The sequence below is a fragment of the Sorex fumeus genome, unplaced genomic scaffold, assembly GCF_029834395.1.
Source record: "Sorex fumeus unplaced genomic scaffold, SorFum_2.1 ptg000013l, whole genome shotgun sequence".
NCBI classification, from domain to species: Eukaryota; Metazoa; Chordata; class Mammalia; order Eulipotyphla; family Soricidae; genus Sorex; species Sorex fumeus.
The window spans coordinates 7,068,214-7,092,723 of NW_026606070.1; the positions used below are offsets into that span (position 1 = coordinate 7,068,214).

The 24,510-nt window shown below is 44.0% G+C and overlaps 1 protein-coding gene across 1 annotated transcript in view; it reads left to right on the plus strand.

The window, feature by feature from the left end:
* The first annotated feature begins 2,511 nt into the window (after window positions 1–2,511).
* The window catches only part of RASGEF1B (RasGEF domain family member 1B), a 415,260-nt gene continuing 393,261 nt past the window's right edge, over window positions 2,512–24,510 (plus strand). Inside the window, exon 1 of the mRNA XM_056111408.1 lies at window positions 2,512–2,549. The gene's annotated coding sequence lies outside the window, so the exon portion shown is untranslated. The remainder of the gene's footprint in view (window positions 2,550–24,510) is intronic.

The window sequence follows — 24,510 nt, forward strand, 5'->3', positions numbered from 1 at the left end:
GCAAGCCACCCATGACGTATTCCATATGCCAAACACAGTAATAAGTGTCACAATGGAGACGTTACTGGGCCCGCTCGAGCAAATCGATAAACAATGGGAGGACAGTGACAGTGACAATCTAAAGAGTCAGGGGAAGTATGTCTGGTAATCTGGTAGGTAGAGGGCAGGAAAACTGCCACACATGGCCCAGTGCATGTTTACATGCACACACACACACAACACACACATACCACACAACAAAAAACTATCCAGTCCCAATTGTCCATAGCACTGACACTGAAAAATCATTGTAGAAAAACCAAGTGGATAATAGACAATAGATATATGCAAAGAAAAGAGAAAATGACCGTCAGGGGGGTTTTCATCCTGCTCATTTTCTTCTCTGGGACCACTGGGGATACTTCACTCTGTGGTAGGTAAGACCACTTTTCGGCACCATGCTTCCCAAACTGCCCTGGGATAAAGAACACTGCTCCAGCTAGTCTCCCCTTTGACTCACTCAGCACATCATTCACTGAATACAGTCCTTCCTCCAGCACTGGGCCGGGGAACGGGGCTCCAGCAAAGACCAAGTCCTGTTATGACTTTGTCTTCCTGAAATGGGGATCTGAGATTGACCACTAGCCCATCTCAGGAAGCAGTGCTCATGGAAAGATGCAAAAAATGAGGAGTAGTCCTGAGGAAATTGTTTGATAGGAGGAGCATCCCATAGCCAGTGCTGTCTGTCCTTCTGGCTCAGTCTTTGAATAGGGAGCAAGAATATCTTTCCTTAGAGCCCTAAGGGGGCTGGAACGATCACAGCGGGTAAGGCATTTGCCTTGCACACAGCTGACCTGGGTTCGATTCTTCACCCCTCTCAGAGAGCCCGGCAAGCTACTGAGAGTATCCTGCCCGCACGACAAAGCCTGGCAAGCTACCCATGATGTATTCTATATGCCAAAAATAGTAACAAGTCTCACAATGGAGATGTTACTGGTGCCCGCTGGAGCAAATCAATGAAAATGCTGGGAACATTGGTGGTGGAGAACGGGCACTAGTGGAGGGATGGGTACTCTATCATTGTATGACTGAAACATAAGCATGGAAGTTTGTAACTCTGTAACTGTACCTTACAGTAATTCATTAAAGATAAAAAAATTAATAATAAAAGAAAGAGTAGGTTCTGGAATCAGAAGACTTGGACTTTCATTCCAAAGGATGTATTTGGGAATTAAGCTGTTTGTACTGCAATTATCTTCTTTGAAGTGAAGATTAAGAATCCTTACTTTGGGGCTGAAAAGACAGTACAGCATTTAGGGCATTTGTCTTGCACGTGGCCAACCCAAGTTTGATTCCCAGCGTCACATATGATCCCACCAGTAGTAATTCCTGAATGCATGAGCCAGGAGTAGCCCCTGTGCATCACCGGGTGTGACCCAAAAAGCAAAAGAAAAAATTTTAAAAAATCCTTACTTCACTGGACATTGTTGGCCCATGAAGGTTCAGAGACTATAAAACTCAGCTCCCGGAAGAGAACAACACAGAGTCTCCTGCCCCCGCACCTGGCTGTCCTTGCTGGAGCCCCTTGGAGAGGAGTGGGTTGAGTTTCCCTCCCCTCCCCGACCAGGGCTCCGGCAGCCAAAGACCTCCAGAACCAGCCACCACCATGCCGAGACCACTTTCTGCACACATGAAGGTACTGGCAGAGGAACAAAGGCATGCGGGTCCCGGGACTGAGTTCTCCAAGCCTACTCGGATCGGGGCTGAGCATCCTCCACCTAGATCCTCCATCCTCCAGTAGGCAGGGGTCACACCCACCAACTGACCCCCAGCGCCATGTAATCCCATCAACGGCCTAAGACTCAGAGACTATAAAACCCAGCTCCCAGAAGAGAACAACACAGAGTCTCCTGCCCCCGCGCCTGGCTGTCCTCGCTGGGGCACCTTGGAGGAGAGTGGGTTGAGTTTTCCCTCCCCACCCTGACCAGGGCTCCAGCAGCCAAAGACCTCCAGAACCAGCCACCACCATGCTGAGACCACTCTCCACATGCATGAAGGTACCGGCAGAGGAACATCTTATTATCTCATTCCTACTTTGGACAACCTGTCAGGCTACTGAATGTAACCTGCCCCCACGGCAGAGTCTGGCAAACTCCCCGTGGCGTACCCAATATGCCAAATACCAGTAACAATGATGGGTCTCATTCTCCTAACTCTGAAAGAGCCTTGAATATGGCACTTTTTAAAAATCTCAGGGCTAGGACGAAGGAGACGTTACTGGGGCCTGCTCGAGGCAATCGACGAATAACAGGATGGTCGTGATGATCGTGAGTGTTCCAGTTGGGGTAGTGCAGTGGTTATAACTGTCAAGGACAGACACTTTCTAATATGCAGAGAGTAATCGGGCAGATGAGGAGCAGGGGGTTCATAAGAGGTGTGAATCAAAGATGAATTAAGCGGGCCTGTATCATTCACTTGTGTGCTTCTAACGCATGGCCTTTCTTCCTGTTTTTCAGACTACCATTTTCAGCACACTGGCCAGTGAGAAATCCTTATCTGACTGTAAAAAGGTAAGGCAGCTTCCAAAACTTCCAGTCTGCTGTCAGAGGCTCCAGAAATGATGGAATTCCATTCAAAAGCGGTGCATACCCGTAACAGATGTTTTTATGACTTAGTGGCGCTTTCCTTCCTTCGAGATGGAAATTGGAATGTTTTTCTTTCAAAATATGGAAAACTGTTGTAAAAGCAGTGTCTTTTCCTTACTCTGCGGTGTAAGAGCGACCTCCGTGCGTTTCTCTCTTGCTATGATCTGACGTTTCTTTCTGCGGGATGAGCTTCAAGGGGAGTCCAGGGCACACTGCACGGCGGGCATCTCTAATCTCGGTTTGCAAATTTACACCTAATAAGCCTGAAACCAAATACAATACAGAAATGATTCCGCATTTTGAAAGCTGATCACACGGCATGCAAGTGTGGTTCCGATTCACCACAGTCAAGTTTGAGAAGCTGTTCTGCCTTGCAGAAGGATTAGCCTCGCCTGCCTCTGATGGGCGGCGGCCCGGTAATGGATCATGTCTGAGGACCGCCCGCCGGGGCAGGAGCAGCGTGTCTAATTCGTGGCCTCCGCCGTCCAAGGGGCGCTTTTATCCGCCTCTTTAATCTCGGGTTTAACTAGACCTTCTCTTTCTGGAGGGGAAAGAAGTGATTTCACAGTCCAAACAGCTCACATAAATTCTTTGACACTGTTTATTGATATGGAAAGCCAGGTGCCCTCGTGGAGAACTGACCTCTGCCCGGGCTCTGGGCGTGTCCTGGGGCTTCGTGCCACGGTGCAGTTCACCCCTCTGATTCTGTTGCTCATGGCGAGCTTGAAGGACCGCATGAGATGCTGGAGATTGAACCCAGGTGGCTGGAAGTCGTAGGAATGAGGAATGTTGGTGCGACCGTGGCAGGGGTGCGCACTGTTCTAAAAGCTATGCATTTCATTTCTTGATTTTTCTTAAAAAAACATTGCATATTAAGTCTCCATCTTGATTGAGTTTTGCTGTGTTTGTTCTCAGCTTCCTGAGAGAAAACAATCCATGTGGTGTTTCTTAAAATTCTAGATCTTAGAGAATAAAGAGACTGTAGGGTCCTCAGGTTTTGCCTTTTCCCAGGTTTTGTACCTGCCACCTGTGCCATTTTCAGTGGCTCTCCGGCCTCAACCTGAATATTCTGTTGGCAGGGGAATCTTTGAGACTGATTATTCACGAGGGACACAACTCAAAGAATAAGATTCTTCAGTTTTGCTGAGCCAGTGTCTGCCGACTTTCAATTTCTGCCCTGTTAAGTATGATCCTGATTAATATTCTTTCTTCTGAATCTTTTTCTTAACTCACCCTTAAGCTGCTTGTTTTCCTTCCTTATTCCTAACAGGACATTGATATGGTTGGTTTCTAGAAGCCCGGGCTGCTGGGACCTGGCCGTCTGGTTTCCAAACTTGGTTCTGCCACCGGCTACTTACTTGACCGTGGCTTGCTTAAATAAGCACCGTGTGCTCATTTTTATCATCTATGAGCACGGTAGCACCATCCTCTGGTTCAGTGATCTGCTCGAGCAGAGAGCAGTAATGTCTCACAACAAATTGTGAGACTTGTTGTTACTGTTTTTGGCATATTGAATACGTCATAGAGAGTTGCCAGGCTTTGCCATGCGGGCGAGATACTCTCAGTAGCTTGCTGGGCTCTCCAAGAGGGGCGGAGGAATCAAACCCGGGTCTATGAAATAGGTATAATTGTATGTACCCCATATGTCAGACGAGTTAATATATACAAAGTGCTGCATAAAGAAACCTAACACATAATAAACGCTGAATGGATTATTATAATCACATTTAGACAAGGCTCTACACCTTCCTCTTCTCCAGGCTTTTTGGTTTGTTTGTTTGGATCACACCTGGCAGTGCTCACTCCTGGCTCTTTCTCAGGGATCACTCGTGGCGGGGCTCAGGGGACCAGATGCTGGTAATTGAACCCGGGTCTGCCATGTGCAAGACAAGCCCCTTTACCCCTGTGCTCTCTCTCCAGCTGCCCCCTCCCTCTTTATTAGTCTTTAGGTTTAATATCGAGAATTGTGTATCCTCTAGATTTGGCAAGAGCACTTTGGGATATTTCACCTGGGAGTTATTAAATGTATAGTTTTGTTCATGGAGTTGGCACTGCCAGGCATGCTGGAAGACATGGACTGTGACGAAAGGGCAAGCTGAAGGCATGTTTGACATGCTCGAGAGTAGAATTCACATGTACTGGTGCTGTATGAGATAGTGTCATTTCTACTTCAAAGCCACAGTCTTCTGTTGGTCACACGAAGCTTAAAGTTCTGGCATGGGTCCTTTTAGACAGGGACCCAGGCGCTGCTACTGGAACACGACTCCACTTATATAAATAGTTCTCTGAGTATGAATGAAGACCAGGTTGGTCCTTTTCATTTTCAATATTTCAATCAAGCCAATCAGTTAACATGCTGTTTTGTTATTTGACTTATTTGTTGCCTCTCCCGGCTCTGTTTCTTGCATAGAATGGCAGGTGAATCCCTGATTGACTTTCAGCCCCCCTCCCCCATATCCATATATTTAAACCATCGGTTCACAGATATTCATTAAGCACCTATTATGTGACATAAACTGCAATATCATAGTCCACATATGGTCTTTACCTTCATAGAATTGAGGATCATCAAGCAAGTAATCAGCAAAATTATGATGAATGGAATGCATTTTTAAAATCAAAAGTGTATCACAGGAGAACTGAATCTAATGGAGGGGCTCAAGGAACACTTCTCTAAGGAAGTGACCTTCACGCAGAGATCCAAGCATGAATGGGACTTGGCCATGTGACCGGGGGGAAGCAGAAAAAACAGCAAGTACAGGAGTCTGGGGTGAGAGGTGGAGGATTCTCAAATGCAGAAGTCTGGAAATGACAACTTTTGAAATAGAAAATGGAGATGGAGAAGACAGACCCACGATGCTGGGAAGAAACCCAATATGCAATATTGCAATATAATGCAATATCAGAAAAGTCAATCAATAAAGAAGTGAAGTTGCAAAAAACAGGTAGCCATTAGTATCACAACTATTTGCTGAGGCTTTTTTTCACGCTGGAGAAGCCAGTGTCCGCTCTTACACATGTATCACTCTCTCTCCTCCTCCTCCTTTTTCTCTTCCCAAACACTTCTCTCAGTAAATTTGTTTAAATAAAAATATTTTATTTGACAAAAAATGGTTGCTGAGTTCATCAGTAAAATAAGGGTTAAAAAACATCCATTGGGTTTCTCAATGTCTCAGATCACTGTGGAGTTGTTGATAGTGAGTTTTTAGTAATGGACCCAGAAGCTAGATTGCAATGAGTTTAGGATTGAGTGAGTGTGAAAGAAAATAGAAATGGTAAAATGCAGTTTTCTTTAAATGAATTTATTTCTTAAAAATATAGTAAAAGTCTCTGAAAAATAAATTTTTAAGAATTTATTTCTTAAACATAGTAAAAGCAGTAGGGCGTTTGCCTTGCACGCGGCCGACCAGTCGACCTGGGTTCGATTCCTCCACCCCTCTCAGAGAGCCTGGAAAGCTACCGAGAGTATCTCGCCCTCATGGCAAAGCCTGGCCAGCTACCCATGATGTATTCGATATGCCAAACACAGTAACAATAAGTCTCACAATTGTGATGTTACTGGGCCCGCTCGAGCAAATCGATGAACAACGGGAGGACAGTGACAGTGACAGCCAAAGATTCACAAGTCTTAGTCTTTTGACTCCCCCCAGTTTTGCCACTTTATATGCCATTATTGTTGAGTCTGAGAATTTTGAGTACTTTAAATATGGTTTCATGGAAAGAGTACTGGGTTGGTATTGAAGTATAGAATTGCTTGCAGCAATTTTACTAATAAACTATCCCTTAAAAATGTAAAAAGAGGAAGTTGTTGCCAAAGAAGAAGTTATAAATATTTGGAGGAGTTCTAACAGATTGATGGGAGGTCTTCAAATGGGATTGATTTGAAGTAGTGTGTTTTAATACTCACAGAAAGAAAGAAGATTTTTGACCCAAAAAAGGAGTAAAGATGTATGAAAAGAAGGGAAAATCCATTGACTAAGGTTCTTGTAAAGACCAGAGACATTAGATGCCAAAAACAAATTTTGGTAGATGGTGTGCACATCTGTCTCTATATTGGGAGGGAAGGAAGAAAGAATAGACATATGTGGGAGATGTTATGGAGGTAGAATGAGGCCATGCTACTTTACTAAATGCCTGTGGTTAATTCATCTACTTGTTTTTGTTGTTTGAGAAGGAGGTGAGATGATTATTTCACCAGCTTAGAGTCTGCGTGACTATGTTATTTTAACCATATTTTATACTCTGCAGATACAAGATTTTGCAATCTGTTTTTAAAATCTCCCTCAGATCAATGTACCAGGTAATAGAATCTCTTTGGTCCTAGGTCCATTTGTGGACTGACTAGGAGGTCTTCTCCACATTGGGGTCCCACAGACCGTGTCTAAGTACAAACAGATCTTTTGTCCATCCTCTGCCCTTCGGAACTTTTTCTTCATATATTTATGGCCTTAGATAATGACTTCACCATCTAAGCTAGACTCCACCATTATCCTCAATTCCTCCCATATTTTTGCTGCCCACACCTAGTTAACATATTTTATAAATTTCATTTTGAAATGTCCTTAAATCTCTCCCATCATCTCTGCCCCTGGCTTCTTATCTCTGCTGTGAAAGGTTATAACAACTCCTACCTTCCTTTTCCTTTTACCAAATTCTTCCTTCTCCATTTCAGGGTTACTTTCCAGAATTTAAAATAAACAAACCAAAAAAAAAATCCCTTATCCTGGTCATGTTAAACCTTTGCTTCACAACATCTTTGGAATTCCAGTTTTGTTTACAATACTCCCCAAACTTCTCTGCATAACGTGAGAAGTCATTCCTAGCTCTAGCCTTACCTGCTGATATATTTGAGCTGCTGGAATCTGGAGTTCTGGAGTAGACTGCTCTGATAAGTTTGTGCCTATGTTCGAATCATTTCCTTTTTTCTAGAACATTCTCTGTTCCTTTTGTCAGTTTGGAGAGCTTGCACTTTCTGGACCAATCATTCACACTGTCACTTCTTTTTTAAAAGACCTTGCTGGTTTCTCCAGGAAAGATGAGTGGTTTCACTCTGCAGCTTATATCATTTTGTACTTACTCTGAGTATTACGCCTAGCAGCTATCACACAACTTGGCCATGTCCTCAGCCTCATGAGAAAGCTTTACAGGGATTATCTAAATCTGGTTTTTTAAGAGACCTTTTTGGTAGGTGAAATTGTTATTCCAAAGTATAAATAAAGAATTTGAAGCCGAGAGATGTTAAAGTATGTGCTGGAGAACACACTCATAGTTGGAGTGTTGGAGGCAGAGTCTGGGTCGGGCAGTTTGACGCCAGAGCCGTTGCTGTTATTGCTTTTACTGCATTGCCGCTGATCCTAAACACAGGCCCAGTTTGCCCCTAACTCCTGCTCTCAGGAACAATGACTGATTCTGTTAGGAATAATAAACCAGTGCCCCACGGGCGAAGCAAACTCAATAAAGAATTGTTTAATGATTAGACTTGCTACATACATGATTGTCCATTAGCATAATATCATTCTGGGACCATTTTGTTCTAAATAGCAGGTTTTTTTTCTTTTTTCACAGGAGTTGAGAAAAGAATATTTATATTCAGGGATTATTTATGTGGTAATTTCTACACTAAAATTAGGTGATAATGAGTAGCTGGGGGGATTGCAATGATTAGTCAAAAATAGCAAATCTCCTGAAGTCTACTCCCTAAATACCCACCTTACTGAATTATAAGAACCCCTGTTCTTATCTCCAGCTAAAGAATGGTTCTCTTCTTAATCTGGAAAATCAGAAACATCTGGAGGACACATTCATTTATTCGCCCATTAATGTATTCATCCATTAATTATTATGTACATATTCTAGAGAAAAAACTAATGTGCCAAAACATGAAATGACTCACTCTAAAGCATATGTTACACTCCAGGCACACTCTTAACAATACTTAGGCCTCTTTCTTAGTTCCTGATTTTTTTTCTCTCTGTGTAGCCTCTCCAGCCCCACATCAGTTAACTAAAGTTGACACACAGGCAATGTGTTTTGGGAGGATAAGTGGGCCGAGAGCAATCCATCATCAAGCTCCACCCATGTCTTCTGCCACCTGTTTTCTTGTTCATTATTGTTTATGTCTTTGCATCTTGAGATACCTTTCTGTCTCTGATAGAAAGGATATCTGGACTCAGATCCATTTATTTTATTGTCTTATTATAGAGATATCATTAACTGCGACACTGCCATGTTTATGCTTTTGGTGTATGCAATTATTTGGGTCCCCTGCTTCCAAAATGCCAGTCACCCGCCTCATTGCCCTTAGGTTACTTCTAGTCCATTTCATCCTCTCCCTCTGCTCTTCATGATCTTCCTTGGAAACTTAAATTCTGTCGTCAGAATACCAGGTTGCTTCCATTGGCGTTTGAACGTGGGTATATTAGCCCAGCAATGTTTGTGCAGATACATCAATGCGGCTTTGTTGGAGTTTCCACATTTAATGTGAATAATGTGTAAAACAGATATTTATCTTCATCTCTTCTCTCAAGCCCCTCACACTGTCCCTGACTTCCACCCCTGGGTCACAGGTCAAAGATAGACAAGAGATGATGGACACAGATGAGGGTAATTGATGGGGTAAGGGTCAGGGATAAGATGAATTCCAGGGATGGGTCAAATGCTAGAGATTTCTGTTTCACATATTACTTGGAAGTGAAAAGTTGTGTTTTGAGTTTGGTACAGAATGTTCTGCTTTATACTGATATAACTTCCATCTACATACAATTAATTGCCCGGAGTTCTGTTCCTGTCTTCAAAAATGGCCCGGGATGGATAGACGCAGTAGTAGATTTTCTGTTTCACATGCCAACGTAAGAAGTCCTGGGTTTGATCCCTAGCACTGCCAAAAAGCAGGGGGGTGGACGGGAGGCAGAATCACTGTCATTATAGAAGGTTCCCACTTTGAAAAGCTTGTTTTTTTGTTTTATATATTTATTTTTGCAATGCCAGGAATTGAACCCAGGGCCTCACATATACAAGGCAAGTAATATGCCCCTGAACCACATCCATCTCCAGCCCTGGATAGTTTATTTTTGAAAGTCAGCTTCCATTTTGATGGTTCATTCTGTGCTTTCTTGTTGAGGGAGTGAGACTCTGTAGATCTCTCCTTAGACTTCTGATAGTTGAACCCACATAAATGGCAACGTTTTGCCAGACCCGATAATGATTAGAGCTTACTCCTCATTATGTGCTCAGGGATCACTCCTGGTGGGGCTCTGGGGTCTGGGGATTGAACCTGGGTCAGCCACATCCAAAGCACACACCTTATGCACAGTCCTGTTGCTTAGTCTCCATAAATTTTAAACATGAGCGTACAGACAAAATACACATAAAAATGTATTGGTTTTAGGGTCAATCAGGAATCTAGTAGAAAATCAGCAGTTGCTGACACGAATTTGTGACCTGGTTGACTCTTCTCATGACCCCTCCTCTATATGTGGTTTTGACTCCCTCCCCACCATGAGTATGTAGAGCGTATGGCCATGTGGTCTCTGAGTCCAATAAATCAAGTTTTTATTTTATTTTATTTTAATGAATCACCGTGAGATACAATTACAGACTTAGAAACTTGCATGATTACGTGCTGGTCATACAATGTTTGAGTACCCATCCCTCCACCTGTGCCCATTCTCCATCACCAATGTTCCCAGTATCCCTCCGACGCCCCCACCCCCCTTCCCCTTCTCTCCCTGCCTCTGTGGCAGGCACATTCCCTCTTATTCTCTCTCTCCTTCTCGGTGTTATGGTTTGCAATACAGGTACTAAGCGGCCATCATGTTTGGTCCATAGTCTACTTTCAGCACGCATCTCCCATCCCGAGCGATCCCTTCGCCCATCATTTACTTTGTGGTCCCTTCTCTATCTCAGCTGCCTCTTCCTCCAGCACATGAGATGGGCTTCCAGGCTGTGGAGCGATCATCCTGGCCCTTATCTCTACTGTCCTTAGGTGTTAGTCTCCTGTTATGTAGTTGGCATAGAAATTCTGAGGTTAAGCAGAAAAAAAAAACCCTTAAGAATAGCTAAAAGAACTTTAAAAATGAAGAATAGGGGTGTAGAGATAGTGATGCAGGTTGGTTCCTGGCCTTGCATGCACCAACCCAACCAACCCGGGTTTGATCCCCAGGATTTGACATGGTCCCGGTTCCCACATTCCCAGGAATGTTCTCTGAGTGCAGGAGTAAGACTGGGAATAGCTGGTTTTGATTCCCCCAAAAATAAATAAATAAAATTGTCTTACTTTTAATATCTACGAACATGTACTCTTCATTTGTTTTCTAATGACAAAAATAAAGTAATTTCATTAGGTATATATTGTGGTTTAAGATCTGTATTCCTCTGCCCTTCTTGGAGAGCCTGGCAAACTACCCAGAGTGCCCCTCCGGTGTGGTAGAGCTTGGCAAGCTCTCCGTGGTGTATCCAATATGCCAAAACCAATAACATTAAGTCTCACAATGGAGATGTTACTGGTGCCCATTCGATTAAATCCATGAACAACGGTGCAGCACTATGTTCCTTTATCTCCACATATAAGTGCAGTCATTCTATGTCTGTCCCTCTCTTTACTAAATCAATTTCCACTTCTGATGAATGGAGGTGACACTTTAGTCACACTGGCTGAAGGTAATTTCCCTCCAGGAAGAGTGATTGAGAGCAGAGAAGTCGAGGCCAGGGAGATGGCCACTGTGAAGCCCTGAGCTGAAACTCCCGGACAGATGTGGGTAGCCCAGGTTCCATCCCCAGGCACTGCTACCTGAGCATAGCCAGGAACGACTCACACCCTCTCACATCACGTCTGTACATACACAAACACACAGAATGTAGTGTGATCCTAGGAACTGCAAGTTTGTCATCAACGTTGAAGTCTCTGGGTGAACGCTGTCCAGACAGAAGTATCAGTGCGTTGTAGTTGGTGTTGAACCTTTTGGAATTACATTGTATCTCACTTCCTCTTTCAAAGATTCAAGCGTTAAGGCTGTCTAGACAGCACGCAGCGACCTCCTGACGGAGCTTGCTGGGTCATTCCCATGACTCCAAGCCTCTTGGCAGAATTTCCAGGCTGGCAGGTCACTGTGCTTTCTTCCCATGCCCTAGAAAGGGCACAAAGACAAAATTAACCCCGTCAGCATCGAGAACATTCTTTAGCCTCATCCCTCCCCAAAGGAGGAATCATTCTGCAGCAGTAGGGAAGAGACCTTGAGAACATTTAAATGCAGCTTGCTTTTTAAATAGATTTGGAGGGGGGGGGCTTTGGGGGAGGAGAATTCAAAGAACTTTCATTTTGGCAGACTGTGGCTTTTACTGACTTGCTGTGGGTGCTCTGCTAGAAAAAGAATGATCTGTACCTATTTTACAAAATTCAGTCCCTTTTTTCATAGTACACGCCCGATGCGCCACTCATTTATGAGAAGGCTTACCCTCTTGTCTCCATCTCCGGGCAAAGAACTAGTTCTGAGCACGCATTTGCAAGAATTGCAGTTAAGTGGAGCTGGTTCTGAACTCCAGGCTTCCCCCTTTCAGCAACTGTTGCCCAGTAGTTATTGCTGTTACTATGTTTCTCCAGCTCTGTACTTCTGTGGGGTTGTGCCGTCTTTAAGAACATGGTTCGGGAGGCCCCATTTTTGTGACTAGAGGTCATCCTCACCACCCATGAGTTCTACCATCCTGCCCAAGACATTTATTTGGTCTCTCTATGCATCTATCTTCATGTGTAAAAGGGACAGATACTGTATTCCACATGAATGAGTTGGTCTTGGACCTTGGGTCGCAGTGAGAGAGGTTCATTATTATTCTATGCCTGTATCTGCTGAGAATAGTTTGAACTTTGGTACTCAGAGACCGACTTTATCCTTTGTCTCTAAAGAACAACCGTATCTAGAAAATGTATCAGTAGACTTGGGTTAACACTGTATTTGGAAAAAATATGAATAAAAGTTGAAATTCCCTTTTATGGATCTCTGGTTCTTAATAATCCTAATTCTTTTTCTTTCTTTTTTTTTTTTTTTTTTGCTTTTCGGGTCACATCCGGCAATGCTCAGGGGTTACTCCTGGCTTTGCACTCAGGAATCACTCCTGGCAGTGCTCAGGGGACCACATGGGATGCTGGGAATCAAACCTGGGTTGGCCGCGTGTGAGGCAAATGCCCTCCCCGCTGTGCTATCGCTCCAGTCCCAATAATCCTAATTCTGTTTTTTTTTTTTTTGCTTTTTGGGTCAAACCCGGCTATGCTCAGGGGTTACTCCTGGCTCATGCACTCAGGAATTGCTCCTGGCGTGCTCAGGGGACCATATGGGGTGCTGGGAATCGAACCTGTGTTGGCCATGTTGACTGCGTGCAAGGCAAACGCCCTACCCGCTGTGCTATCGCTCCAGCCCCAATCCTAATTCTTAATCATTAGAATACACACAAGTTCAATATTGCTCCGGAGGGGTAAAGTATTTCTTACTAAATAGAACATGGAACCTTCCTAATAGTAGAATGAAGATGGTTCTGTATCTCGAGCACCTGATGCAATTTTGATCACATCCTAGACATTGTATAACACTTATTAATTAATTAACACTTATTAATTAATTTATAAGCTTAGCAACGTGTTATTCCTCCAAATGCCTCCAGAATCAGACTTGAAGTGGAAAAGAAAGGAAAGAAAAGCGTCTGCTGTGTGGATTTGCCTTTTTATGTTGGTAGCGAGCACTAATAGGTAGGTAAAACTGCCTATTGCCTACTTAGAGGGATAGATAAAATATAAAATGTTCATTTCCTCTGAAGAAAATATGTATCTATTGCCATCTTTTTCTTTTTCCTTTTTTTTGGGGGGGGGGTGGTGCACATGCAGCAATGCTCAGGGCTTACTCCTGGCTCTGTGTTCAGGGATCTGGTTCCTCCTGGTTCACTCCTGGTAGGGCTCAGGGATATGGGATAAGGAGATTGAATCTTTGTAAGCCATGTTACCTACCTTACCAGGCCTAACCACCATACTCACTCACAGTCTGCACATCACTTTTCACTGTTAATATTGGTCCCTTTTTACGATCACTGTGATCTTGTTAGTTGGTATTAGACAACCACAGTTGGCTAGATTAAATCAACACTACATGGAGGGTTGGCTTGTGGGTTTTCTCTTCATTGAAAGGAGGTATTTTGATGGATGGAGGATTTGAGTTGGTGAATACAAAATGCTAGGGAAATGTTCTTGCTGTCTGTATAGTAGCCATGGTGATAATTGAATAATTATTAATTATTCAATTCGTTTCACTGTAATCATATTGTACTCCCTGATTAGGAATTTTTTATTCTTAGCCAATGATAATGAAATCTTCAATGGGAAAGACACACACCAAGGTCAAACCAAGGAGTCTAGTGTAGATGATTAAATTTGGTTGAGGAAAATAGCATTATGACCAGAAGAAAAGCATCGCCTGCTTTTCTGTATGTCTTGCCTTTAAGCAAAAAACATCAAAAAATAAATTATGTTATATTGGGGTGGAGGTATAATTTACAATCAGTAAAATGTGGTGATCTTGAGTTAACAGTTGAGTAATCTGAATTTTTTAAAAACGAACAACAGAATTCCCATCATGACGTTCTCTGCCTTTAAGTGGGGTGTGGTCACATTTATGAATGATGCCCTACTAACTCCAGCAGTGCTGACCTTAGGGTCCCCATTACTCTCTCCCACAGGCTTTTGAGATTGTCACCATTACTTTCGGCTAAACAGCACATTTAGATCCAGAGATTGTATAATAGAATCATTGTCGGCAGCAATAACATTGCTAATAGGAAGGAAGGTAGTTAAGGGTAAATGTCATGAAGTATGTGCCTCTAATCCCCTTTGAGCTGTAATTATCCTGCTGCGGGGAAACTAGTTTCCAGCATCTGTGACCTTTTCAGTCTGAGGTTCATGCATAACTGCTCATAGCACGCATCTCACATGAAGCCCCATCGTCACAATTAACATCTCCCCAAATAAACCACATTTGTGTGTACGCATATATATTTATAGACACCTGAAAATATATATATTTCTGAGGACATCCGGAGCCAGCCACGGCCATGCTGGGACCACTCTCCTCACGTCCGGACGGGCCTCATGCATGAAAGAACTGGCAGAGGAACCCAGGCAGGCAGGTCCCGGGGCTGAGATCTCCAAACATACTTGGATTGGGACTGGACCTTCTCCACCCAGACCCCCCATGTTTCAGTAAGTAGGCATCACACCCACCAGCTGCCACCAGCGCCAGATTGGTCCCATCAACGGCCAAGATGCGGAGACTATAAAACCCAGCTCCCGGAAGCGACATCTTATCATCTAGTTCTTACTCTGGAGAACCTGGCAGGCTACCAAAAGTATCCTGCCCGCACGGCAGAGTCTGGCAAACTTCCCGTGTCGTACTCAATATGCCAAATACCAGTAACAATGATGGGTCTCATTCTCCTAATCCTGAAAGAGCATTGAAATGGCTCTTTTAAAATCTCAGGGCTAGGAAGAAGGAGACGTTACTGGTGCCTGCTCGAGGAAATCGACGAACAACAGGATGATCGTGATCGTGACTGTGATATATATATAGAAATTATATAGAGTCTATATTTAGTGTATAAGCCTATTTTGGCTATAAATAAAAGCATGGAGTTTGGGGGGCAGAGAGATGGCACAGCACGTAGGATGCTTGCTTTATGTGTGGCCGACCCAGGTTCATTCCCCTGGCACCACACCCCATATGGTCCCTGGCGCCCCACCAGAATTGATCCCTGAGCAGAGAAGCAGAAGTAAGCCTTGAGCACTGCTGAGTGTGGTCCAAAAATGAAAATAAATAAATAAATAAATGAGTAACCATGGAGTTTGGACACAGTAATTGCAAACTGACATATACTTTAAAGGAGTAGCAGACATTAAAGGTAGACTCATCTTGCAAATTACACACACGTACGTATTCTTAAAAGGCATTTAGAAATAGTAGGAGTGTTTGTTTTGTCCTGTTCCTTTTTTTCCCCCTTTTTTGATGTATGGTTAAACGCGACAGCTTGTGCTTCATTCTGCTGTATGCTTTGCTTGATTTCATTGCTTCTTTTTTAAGTACTTGTGTTATTATAGAACCTTTAACTGTACACTGTGAATTTTTCTTATGAGTCTAAAAGTTTTTCTTGGCTGCTGTATTTCTGAGTCTCAAATATACTGTTTGCCATAGGGCTCTTTCCTCCTTTTCTGGCACATTTTCTTTTCAGATTTTCTAGAATCCTACATAATCAAGAGAGGGCTCAAGTTCTCCATAGATGGTTTGTGCTTGCTTCATTTTATTTCATTTTATGTAATGTATTCTTTTACCGAGAGTATTCGATATGCCAGACACAGTAACAACAAAGTCTCCAATGGAGACGTTACTGGGCCCGCTCGAGCAAATCGACGATCAACGGGAGGGCCTTTACCTTTTATTCTTTTATTAAGGTCCACTCTCTCCCTCTCTCCCTCTACTCTTGGCTCTTCTCTCCCTCCCTCCCTTCCATCCTTCCTTCCTTCCTCTTCTGCATCACTCTTGTCTTTCCTCAGGGTTTTCTCCTAGCTCTGTGACTTGAAGTAAGGATTATATTCTCACTCCTCCTGGGTTGAACCTCGATGGATGGCATACAAGGAAAGTGCCTTCCTTGCTGTACTATTTCTCTGGCTCCAGTTTTTATTTTCTCGGTTTCAAAATCAACTACTTGTACAAAAAAAAAAATCAAAAGATGACGCAAAAAGAATGTAGAAGACTGTAAATTGCATCTCCTAACTGGTTTATAACTCCTTTTCTCCAAGTGGGGCAGTCTGGATCCTAATTTCCATCAATTAGACCTCATCACTCTTGCCTTTATGGGGCCCAGTCACTACAATGGCGCTAATTGCAGCTTCTGACAGAAAAGGCTTAGCTCTGTGTTTTTCCTTTTGTTTACATAAATGATCTATACAGACCAAATAATAATCCCATCCACCTCTCTCCTCCCATGGTGATTGTTTTTCTTTATTATTTTAATTCTACACTTTGATGATTGCTGTAATCTCCCGAAGCCATTGCTCAAGCCAGATACTAAATTAGACCACAGCAGGAAAGCTGGGGCCTGGGGCTGGCTGCAGCCCGCGTGATAACTGCATGCGGTTTCCAGACTCAGAGAGTCCGGCCTGCCGCTGCCTCTGCAGTCCTTGCAGTTCTTTTTTTTTTTTTTTTAACTTTTTGTGTCACACCGGCATAGCACAGAGGTTACTCAGGAATTACTCCTGGCAGTGCTCGGGAGACCATATGGGATGCTGGGAATCGAACCCGGGTCGGCCCCGTGCAAGGCAAACGCCCTACCCGCTGTGCTATCTCTCCAGCCCAGTCCTTGCAGTTCTGTGGGGTGATGTTGTTATTTGCCTTGTTTTAGACAAGACCCAAGTGAGACACCGAGAGACGGAGCATCTTGGGTCATGCAGGAGAGCTCAGAGGGCTGAGGCTGGGATTCTGGTTACTCGGCCCAGGAATGGGTCTCCCCAGCCTGGAGCACCAGAACCCTCTGGGAGCACCATAGAAAAGGGCATTTCCAAAACGAAGCCCCATGAAGAGGAACTGAAAGGAGAGTGAGTGCAGGGGATGCCAAGCCGGTCTCCTTATCCCAAGTTGCCAATGAGAGCTTAGAGCATTTGTCTTTGCTGGGGGAGCGTGAAAATGGCAAAGAAAGAATGGGAGTGGAGGCTGCAGCTCCCTTTTCCTGTAGAACGGTGATGCCACTCTTAGAAAGTGTCACCTGCTTCTCTCCCAGGAGCCTTGAAGCCTCTTGTCGTTTCACTTCCCTTTCACTGTTTTTTTTTTTTTTTTTGCTTTTGATTTTTGGGTCACACCCGCCAATCCACAGGGGTTACTCCTGGCTCTGCACTCGGGAATTAATCCTGGCAGTGCTCAGGGGACCATATGGGGTGCTGGGAATCAAACCTGGGTCGGCCGCGTGCAAGGCAGACACCCTACCTGTTGTGCTGTTGCTCCAACTCTCCCCCCCACGCCTTCACCTTCTAAGGTGTTAGGCAGTTGATTTTTTTAGACTTGTTTATTGTCTGCATGCCTTGCCAGTGGAATTCCTTTAAAGATGGTAGGAATTTGGGGATGTTTGAGTCACTGATGGCAACTGAACACAGTGTAGTAGCTCCTTTAAATATATATATATATATATATATATATATATATATATATATATATATACATATATATAGTGTGTGTGTGTGTGTGTGTGTGTGTGTATGTGTGTGTGTGCACGTGCTTGGGGACCATGCCTGTGAGTACTCAGGGCATACTAATGCTGTGTTCAGTGCTTGTTGAGGAACTATATGGGATGCCAAGGATCAATCCTGGGTCAGCCAGACAAGTGCCTTATTCCCTGTACTACCTCTCTGGTACCTGGAGAGGTAGTACTAGTATTTCAAAAATTAAATGCTGGTATTTCTGTTACTGTCATCATCAATCTTAGCAGTTAATGACCAGAGTATGGCGGTGAGAGGCAGCTGTTTTGTCAGGGAGAGACTGAACTGTGTCCCTGTGTTCGTCTCATTGACTGGCCCTTCTGAGCCTGTGGGCGTACAGGCCACATGGAACAGCTCTGTTATTTAGTTGTTTCATGGTTAGAGCCAGAGAATCAGGGCTGAGTTTTGTGACAGTTCTTGAAGATTGAAGTCTCCAGGAGTTCTGTCGTTCTGACCTTCCCTCTGGACAAGCCCTGGTGAGCCTGTTAAATTATCATGCAACCAGTTTTTGGTAGTTTTTAAGTTTTCTGTTTCTACTCACTTCAGGAAGAGAGCTAAGTGTTAAAGTAAGCAAATATAGCTTCATAACTGAATCCCACTTATATTTATGGAGAGTGTTGCTGCTTAAATACATCTGTTTCATGAAGTAGTGAAAAAAAAATTAGCTTTGGACCAATTCACTTGTACTGAAACTTTGGCCACAGAAGAGGTCATTGTGCTGAAGAAAGAGCCTGTGTTTGATTTAACTTAACACTGGATGTCTTCACGAGCTTAATTTTCAGCGTGTTCATATCAATAGTTTTACATAAATTTATTTCCCTCCCTCCCTCCCTCCCTCCCTGCCCCCCTCCCTGCCTCCTTCCCTCCCTCACTCCCTACCTCTCTCCCTCCCTTCTCCTTCCCTCCCAGACTCCCTCCCTTCTTTCCTCCCTCCCTGCCTCCCTCCCTCCCTCCCTCCCTGCCTCCTTCCCTCCCTCCCTCCCTCCCTCCCTCCCTCCCTCCCTCCCTCCTTCCCTCCCTCCCGTCATTCCTCCCTCCCTCCCTTCCTTCCTCCCTTCCTTCCTTCCTTCCTTCCTTCCTTCCTTCCTTCCTTCCTTCCTTCCTTCCTTCCTTCCCTCGTGGTGCTCAGGGGAAGTCCCGGCATGGTGTTCCACATTGCTCCCAAGTGGAGGATAAAGCAGTAGATCAAACCTGTGCTTTCCACTTGCAAAACATGTGCTCTGACCTTTTGAATTACTCTTGACCCCTTTCGTCCATTTCTTTTAAAAAAAATTTTCTCTGCCTTTTTTCTGCTTCTCTCCTCATTCTTTCCTTGATGTAATGAAATACACCATGGGTATAAATTCTGATTTATTTCCATCTGCCCATCCTACTCCCAGGCACATCAAATGTATTTCAAATATTATTTAGGCCCTTGCTGAGGGGGTGCCTTGTAACCACCTAGAACCAATTAGTTATTTAATGCATCTGGAAAGTCTCAAACTGGATCCCTATTCTAAAGAACTCGTAGCTTCTTGGGGTAGGAAATAGTGCCTATACTTGGATCAATCTCAGGAAAGCCAGTTTGTTTAATAAATATATAAACCAAGTCGCTGAGAGCAGAGCAGAGGTTGAGAAGCACATTCCATGGCAGAGCTGCTAACTCAGTTTCCTTCTTTCTTTTGTTTTTCTTAACTACTTTTGGGCCTCTGTCTGCGATGCTCAGGGGTTATTCCCGGCTCTGCACTCAGGAATTAACTCCTGGCATTGCTCGGGGGACTATATGAAATGCTGGGAATCGAACCCGGGTCGGCTGCGTGCAAGGCAAACACCCTACCCACTGTACTATTTCTTTAGTTCCTCAGTTCCCCTCTTTCCCTCTAATCTCTTACGTACGGGGTGATAGCCTAAGGCCTCTCTGGACTGTCCGCTTGGTGACTGAGTTGGGGTATGTTTTGAGGGTGGAGGGTGGCCCTCTCCAATGCTAGCTTGCCCCTCTAGAAAGAAACCAGTTTTGACAACTCTCGGGTGTTGCTCGCACTTTAAGTATTGTCACAGGAGCTGGTCTCTGTCCTGCCGGGTTGTTGAGCTTGAAGTGCGACGATCTTTAAAACCGCAGACCATGCAGGCTTGCGGAACTGCCTACATATGTTGAAAAAAAAATTGGTGCTGCTGGTGTGGAATTGCAAGATAAGCAGAGAACCCCGCAAATGACTCAGTGGGAGTTTTCCCCAAGGGGAGGATAAAGAAAAGAGTGTGCTGTTTTTTTGGCAAAGGAAACTGGCACTTAATATGATTATTGCAACTCTCGGGGCACTTGGCTTTTCCCACTGGGGAGATCAAACGTGATAAAGCCACACTGCACTTCCAAAGCTCAACCTCCAGGAGCTCCAAGATGCCAACGGAGAAGTCAAAATGGCCCATATCCCTGGCAGGAGGAGCCTTTCCATTAATTAGAGCCTCGAGCTGGCAGCTGGCCACAAAAGTACCTGCACAGAATCACGGTGGGTCAGTGCCAGTGCACCACTGTCCCAGAAGCCTGCCACGGGCACCCAGCTGCCTCTGTGGGAAGGACAGGTGCCCTCACTGGTGAGGACAGATCTGCTTCCACTTGGCTTTCTTAGAGAGAGACTTCTGGCACTGGCTTTCCTCTCCTGCAGTCCTAGAGGAGGGACCAAGATGAAAAGGAAAGTGCTGTGCTCTGTGTCTGCCGGGAGAGTCTGAGCAAGTGGGTGTGTAATGAGAGCTGGCACTTCTGGCTGAGCCGGGGCTGGTCTCTGGCCGTGGCTCTGGAAAGCCCAGGATGACTCAAGTAGGAAGAGGGCTGGAGGCTCTGCCGTGTCCTCAACCGGATGTGGCACTGCCAAGCTGCGCCCGCATTATCGCTTCAGGTGATCCAGAACTCGGTTGTCAAAAGCAGCATCGCCAGTGTCCCCGCTGAGGCATCCTGCAGGCTTGTCACTGTTTGTGTGCCCTTGTCTTGCCTCCTCCTCCTCCAAGCACCTTCTGCTCCTGACCCTGCAAAGGAAGAGCTGTTTCTTGTTGACTTAAAGGGACAGCGATGTGCTGGCAGGCAGAGCTGAGCACATGCCCCCTCCTAGCTCCCTGTGTAAAAACTGTGACCCTAAATGACTCCACAGACCACGGCTTCTTCCGCTGGGGATCCACCCGGGAGCCTGGCTTCTTTCTTCAAGGTGTCGTTCTGGACGAAGTCTGATCCAGCTCTGATCAGAAATGTTTTGTGGGCTAGAGAGAGAGCACAGGATTAAGCATGCCTGATGTGGAATGACCTGGTTCAGTCCTCAGCACTGACCCTCAGCACTTTCAGGACTGATTCCTTAGCACAGAGCCAGGAGTAGACCCTGAGCACCATTAGATATGACCCAAAAATTAATGTATAAGAAAGAGAGGAGAGAAAGAGAGAGAGAGAGAGAGAGAGAGAGAGAGAGAGACTTTGTGACCATCTTCTCATTGCCTCTCCTAGCTCTCTTAAGTATTTCTAAAAATCTTTTAAGCTTCTAAAGATCATGATAATTCACTTCCATATGTTAAATGGAGTTTTTGTGCATCTATTGGTAAACATGGGCTTTGTAATAGCTACAGTATGTGATAGCATCAGGCAGTATAATTTCCAGTTTCTTTGTATCGCTAAGAATTCTGGAGCCAAACTGCCCAAATAAAATGCTGCCTCTAGCACTCATTAGCTTTGTGATGCGCTTCAAGTTACTAAACCTCTCTGTCCTTCTGTTTCTCCTCTTCTTTCGGGGAAATCTATTGTACTTGAATAGTTTAGAGAGGCTTCTCTTATTAGAGCCGGCAGAAGTCATTAGCAAATGACCATGCTGTGCCCAGGAATAGATCATCAAGCGTTTTCTATGACATGTCACTTTGATGTCAGACCACAACCAGAACTGACCTGTGCTTTGTTTTCAACCAAGAATATATGAAAACTAAAACGTATGATACTGTGTTATCAAGTGCCTCGGTGAGCCAGTAGTTTTGCTTGGGTGCAAAGTGTAGACTCCAGTCTTTTGAGGTATCTCTCTGAACTTCACATCCACTTTCTTATCAAAGTATAAATTACATATAAAATTTGCAGATTTGAATTATGCCAGCTCGGTGCATTTGCACATCACCATATGCCCATTGTCCATTTTGAGATGTACGCCTTCTCCTGCACACTAATTGACTCATGTTCTCTGGTAAAGAAATGCGTTTTTAGACTCATCACCAGTGGCTGGCTCGTCTGTTATTGAACTTTTTATAAATAGAATTGTGCCACATTTACTGTCTTATTCTGGTTTCTTTGGCCGACAATATGTTTATGAGAATCAGTTGTGGTGATGATGTGGCCATAGTTACTTTTCTTTCCAGTCTAATGATGCTTACCTGGTGAGAACCCATTGCCTTTTATTAACCCGTCCAATCACTGGTGCACTTTTAGTTGGTCGCTTCTAGTTTCAGACCATCGTGAAAAACAATAGTGGGATTCTTCTTGTGTGTATGTATGTGTGTGGGGGGATCAAGCCCAAACTTCATGCATTTTAGACGTATACTCTATCACTGAAATACATCTCAAGCCTGGATTGTTCTGGAACATGTTTTCTATCCCCCCCCCCCAATTAATTTTTCCACAATGGACACTCCCAGTAGAGTTGGGCCTGGTGCTGGCTGACAGTTCAGAAGCCACTGGGTCTGCACCTAAAAGTGCCAGAGGACCACCTGGTGAGAGGGATCATCTTTGGCCCTGGACAGTCTTAGGGCCTCTCTTCGTGTTAGGCCGATATCTACCACTTGAGCCATTTCCATGACCGAGGATATGTATTTTGTTTTGGTGGCCATAGGCTCTGTCGGCATATACATAGGAATAGAATTTGGGGGTCATTGAGCAGGTGTGTTTAGTTTATGCTTAGCTTTATTAGTGATGCTCTGATATTTCCCACAGTGTGGTGTTGTAGTTGGAGATATGACTCAGCAAGATGGTGTGTACATCACATTGCGACAGCCTCAGTCCCTGGCTTAGCAAAAAACCAACCAAAAATACTACCCTGAATTGAAAATCCCCAAACAGAATAAAATACCTAACAAAAGTTACTCACTTTTTTACGGTCTGCAATGGATAAACTACTCCATGAAGTATAAACTATAGACCACTTAGGCTAGTGGCACATACGACTAGAACATCAATTCTGAGTCTTGGTCACAGAACCTGGACGAGAATCCTTTATGACCAGTCTCCTGACATGCCCTGTATGGAAGTTTTGTTTTCCTAGGACTTTACAATAGTACCTAAACTATAAAAACTTTTTTTTAACTTCTTTATTGAGTCACCGTGAGATACAGTTACAAAGCTACAAAGCTTTCCTGTTTGATATTCAGTTATATAAGGATCCTTCCACCAGTGCAAACTTTTCCACCACCAATATCCCCATTAGTTCCCCCACCACCACCACCACAACTTCCAACCCAGTCCTCAGATGCTCTTTGGCAGACAGTTGTCCAGATACTCTCTCTGTATGTTTGGGCATTATATTTTTAATGTAGCTTCAGTTTTGTGTGATACAACTGGAATGATCTGACTTTAGGGGTTGGTGAATATATTCAAAAAGCAATTCTAGTGAGACAACTTTAATTTTTTTTTAAATCAATCTAGTTAAGAGAAGACCAGAACCCAGCCACTTCCCAGAATCTTCACACTGTTAAGTTGAATTACATGGAATTTTTTACCCACTATATTTTTTTAATTTTATAATTTTTATTAGAAATTAATCTCTTTTACCTGAAATGTCCTAGTTTTCACCAAACTGTGAGAACTAACAGTCATATCATTTTTTTTTAACTCCTGAGACCTACCTACTACATGGGCAACTCAATTTTTGGCCAAGTTTCTGGAAGTTCCCGAGAGATTTTCACAAGAACTTCTCAGATTCTCTAATGGAAGTCTTCTCCCCTAGAACAAGAGGCAGCTGAGGGAAATGGTAACTTCCTTGGCTGTCAACTTTCCAGAAAAATGTGTGTTGTGTTTATCTTGTCCCTAACCCTGGATGGGGTGGGGGGTGGGATTCTTTGGTGGTTAAATGAGGGAACTCCTCTCTAGCAGCCTAAATGGAGAAGTTAGGCCCAAGGCCTCAAAGCAGCAGGACTTGTTTTGGTCTCACAAAGTTCTCTATGAATACAATGCCACCTTTTGGGATCAACATTTGTTTCTAAATCTAAGAGGAAATGTTTTTCCACAGTTGCCCCTCCATTATATTCATCAGCTTCTGCCTTACCAATATCCATACCGTTAACTTTTTTTTTTCCTTCTGAGGAAAATTTCCCATGTCCCCTCCTTTCCCCAGATACCTCAGTTCTTTGAGATCTGTGTTTAGGTAGTTACAAGCCTAGTTCCACAAACCGGGGAATCTGAGAGTATAATCTACATAAACTCTGGTCTCTGGTCATCAGCTTCTCAGTAAAACTGGCTGATGAATCCCAAATCGCTCTTCACAAGACTTAGTCTTAGAAAGGCGTGAGGGTTAATTGAACAGAATGTTGGTCTTTTTGTTCCTCCAGACACCAGTCAGTCGGTCGACAAAATCCATGTTTCTTTTTCTCTAATGTTCTTTATCGCTGTATTGTGCCTTTCAACAG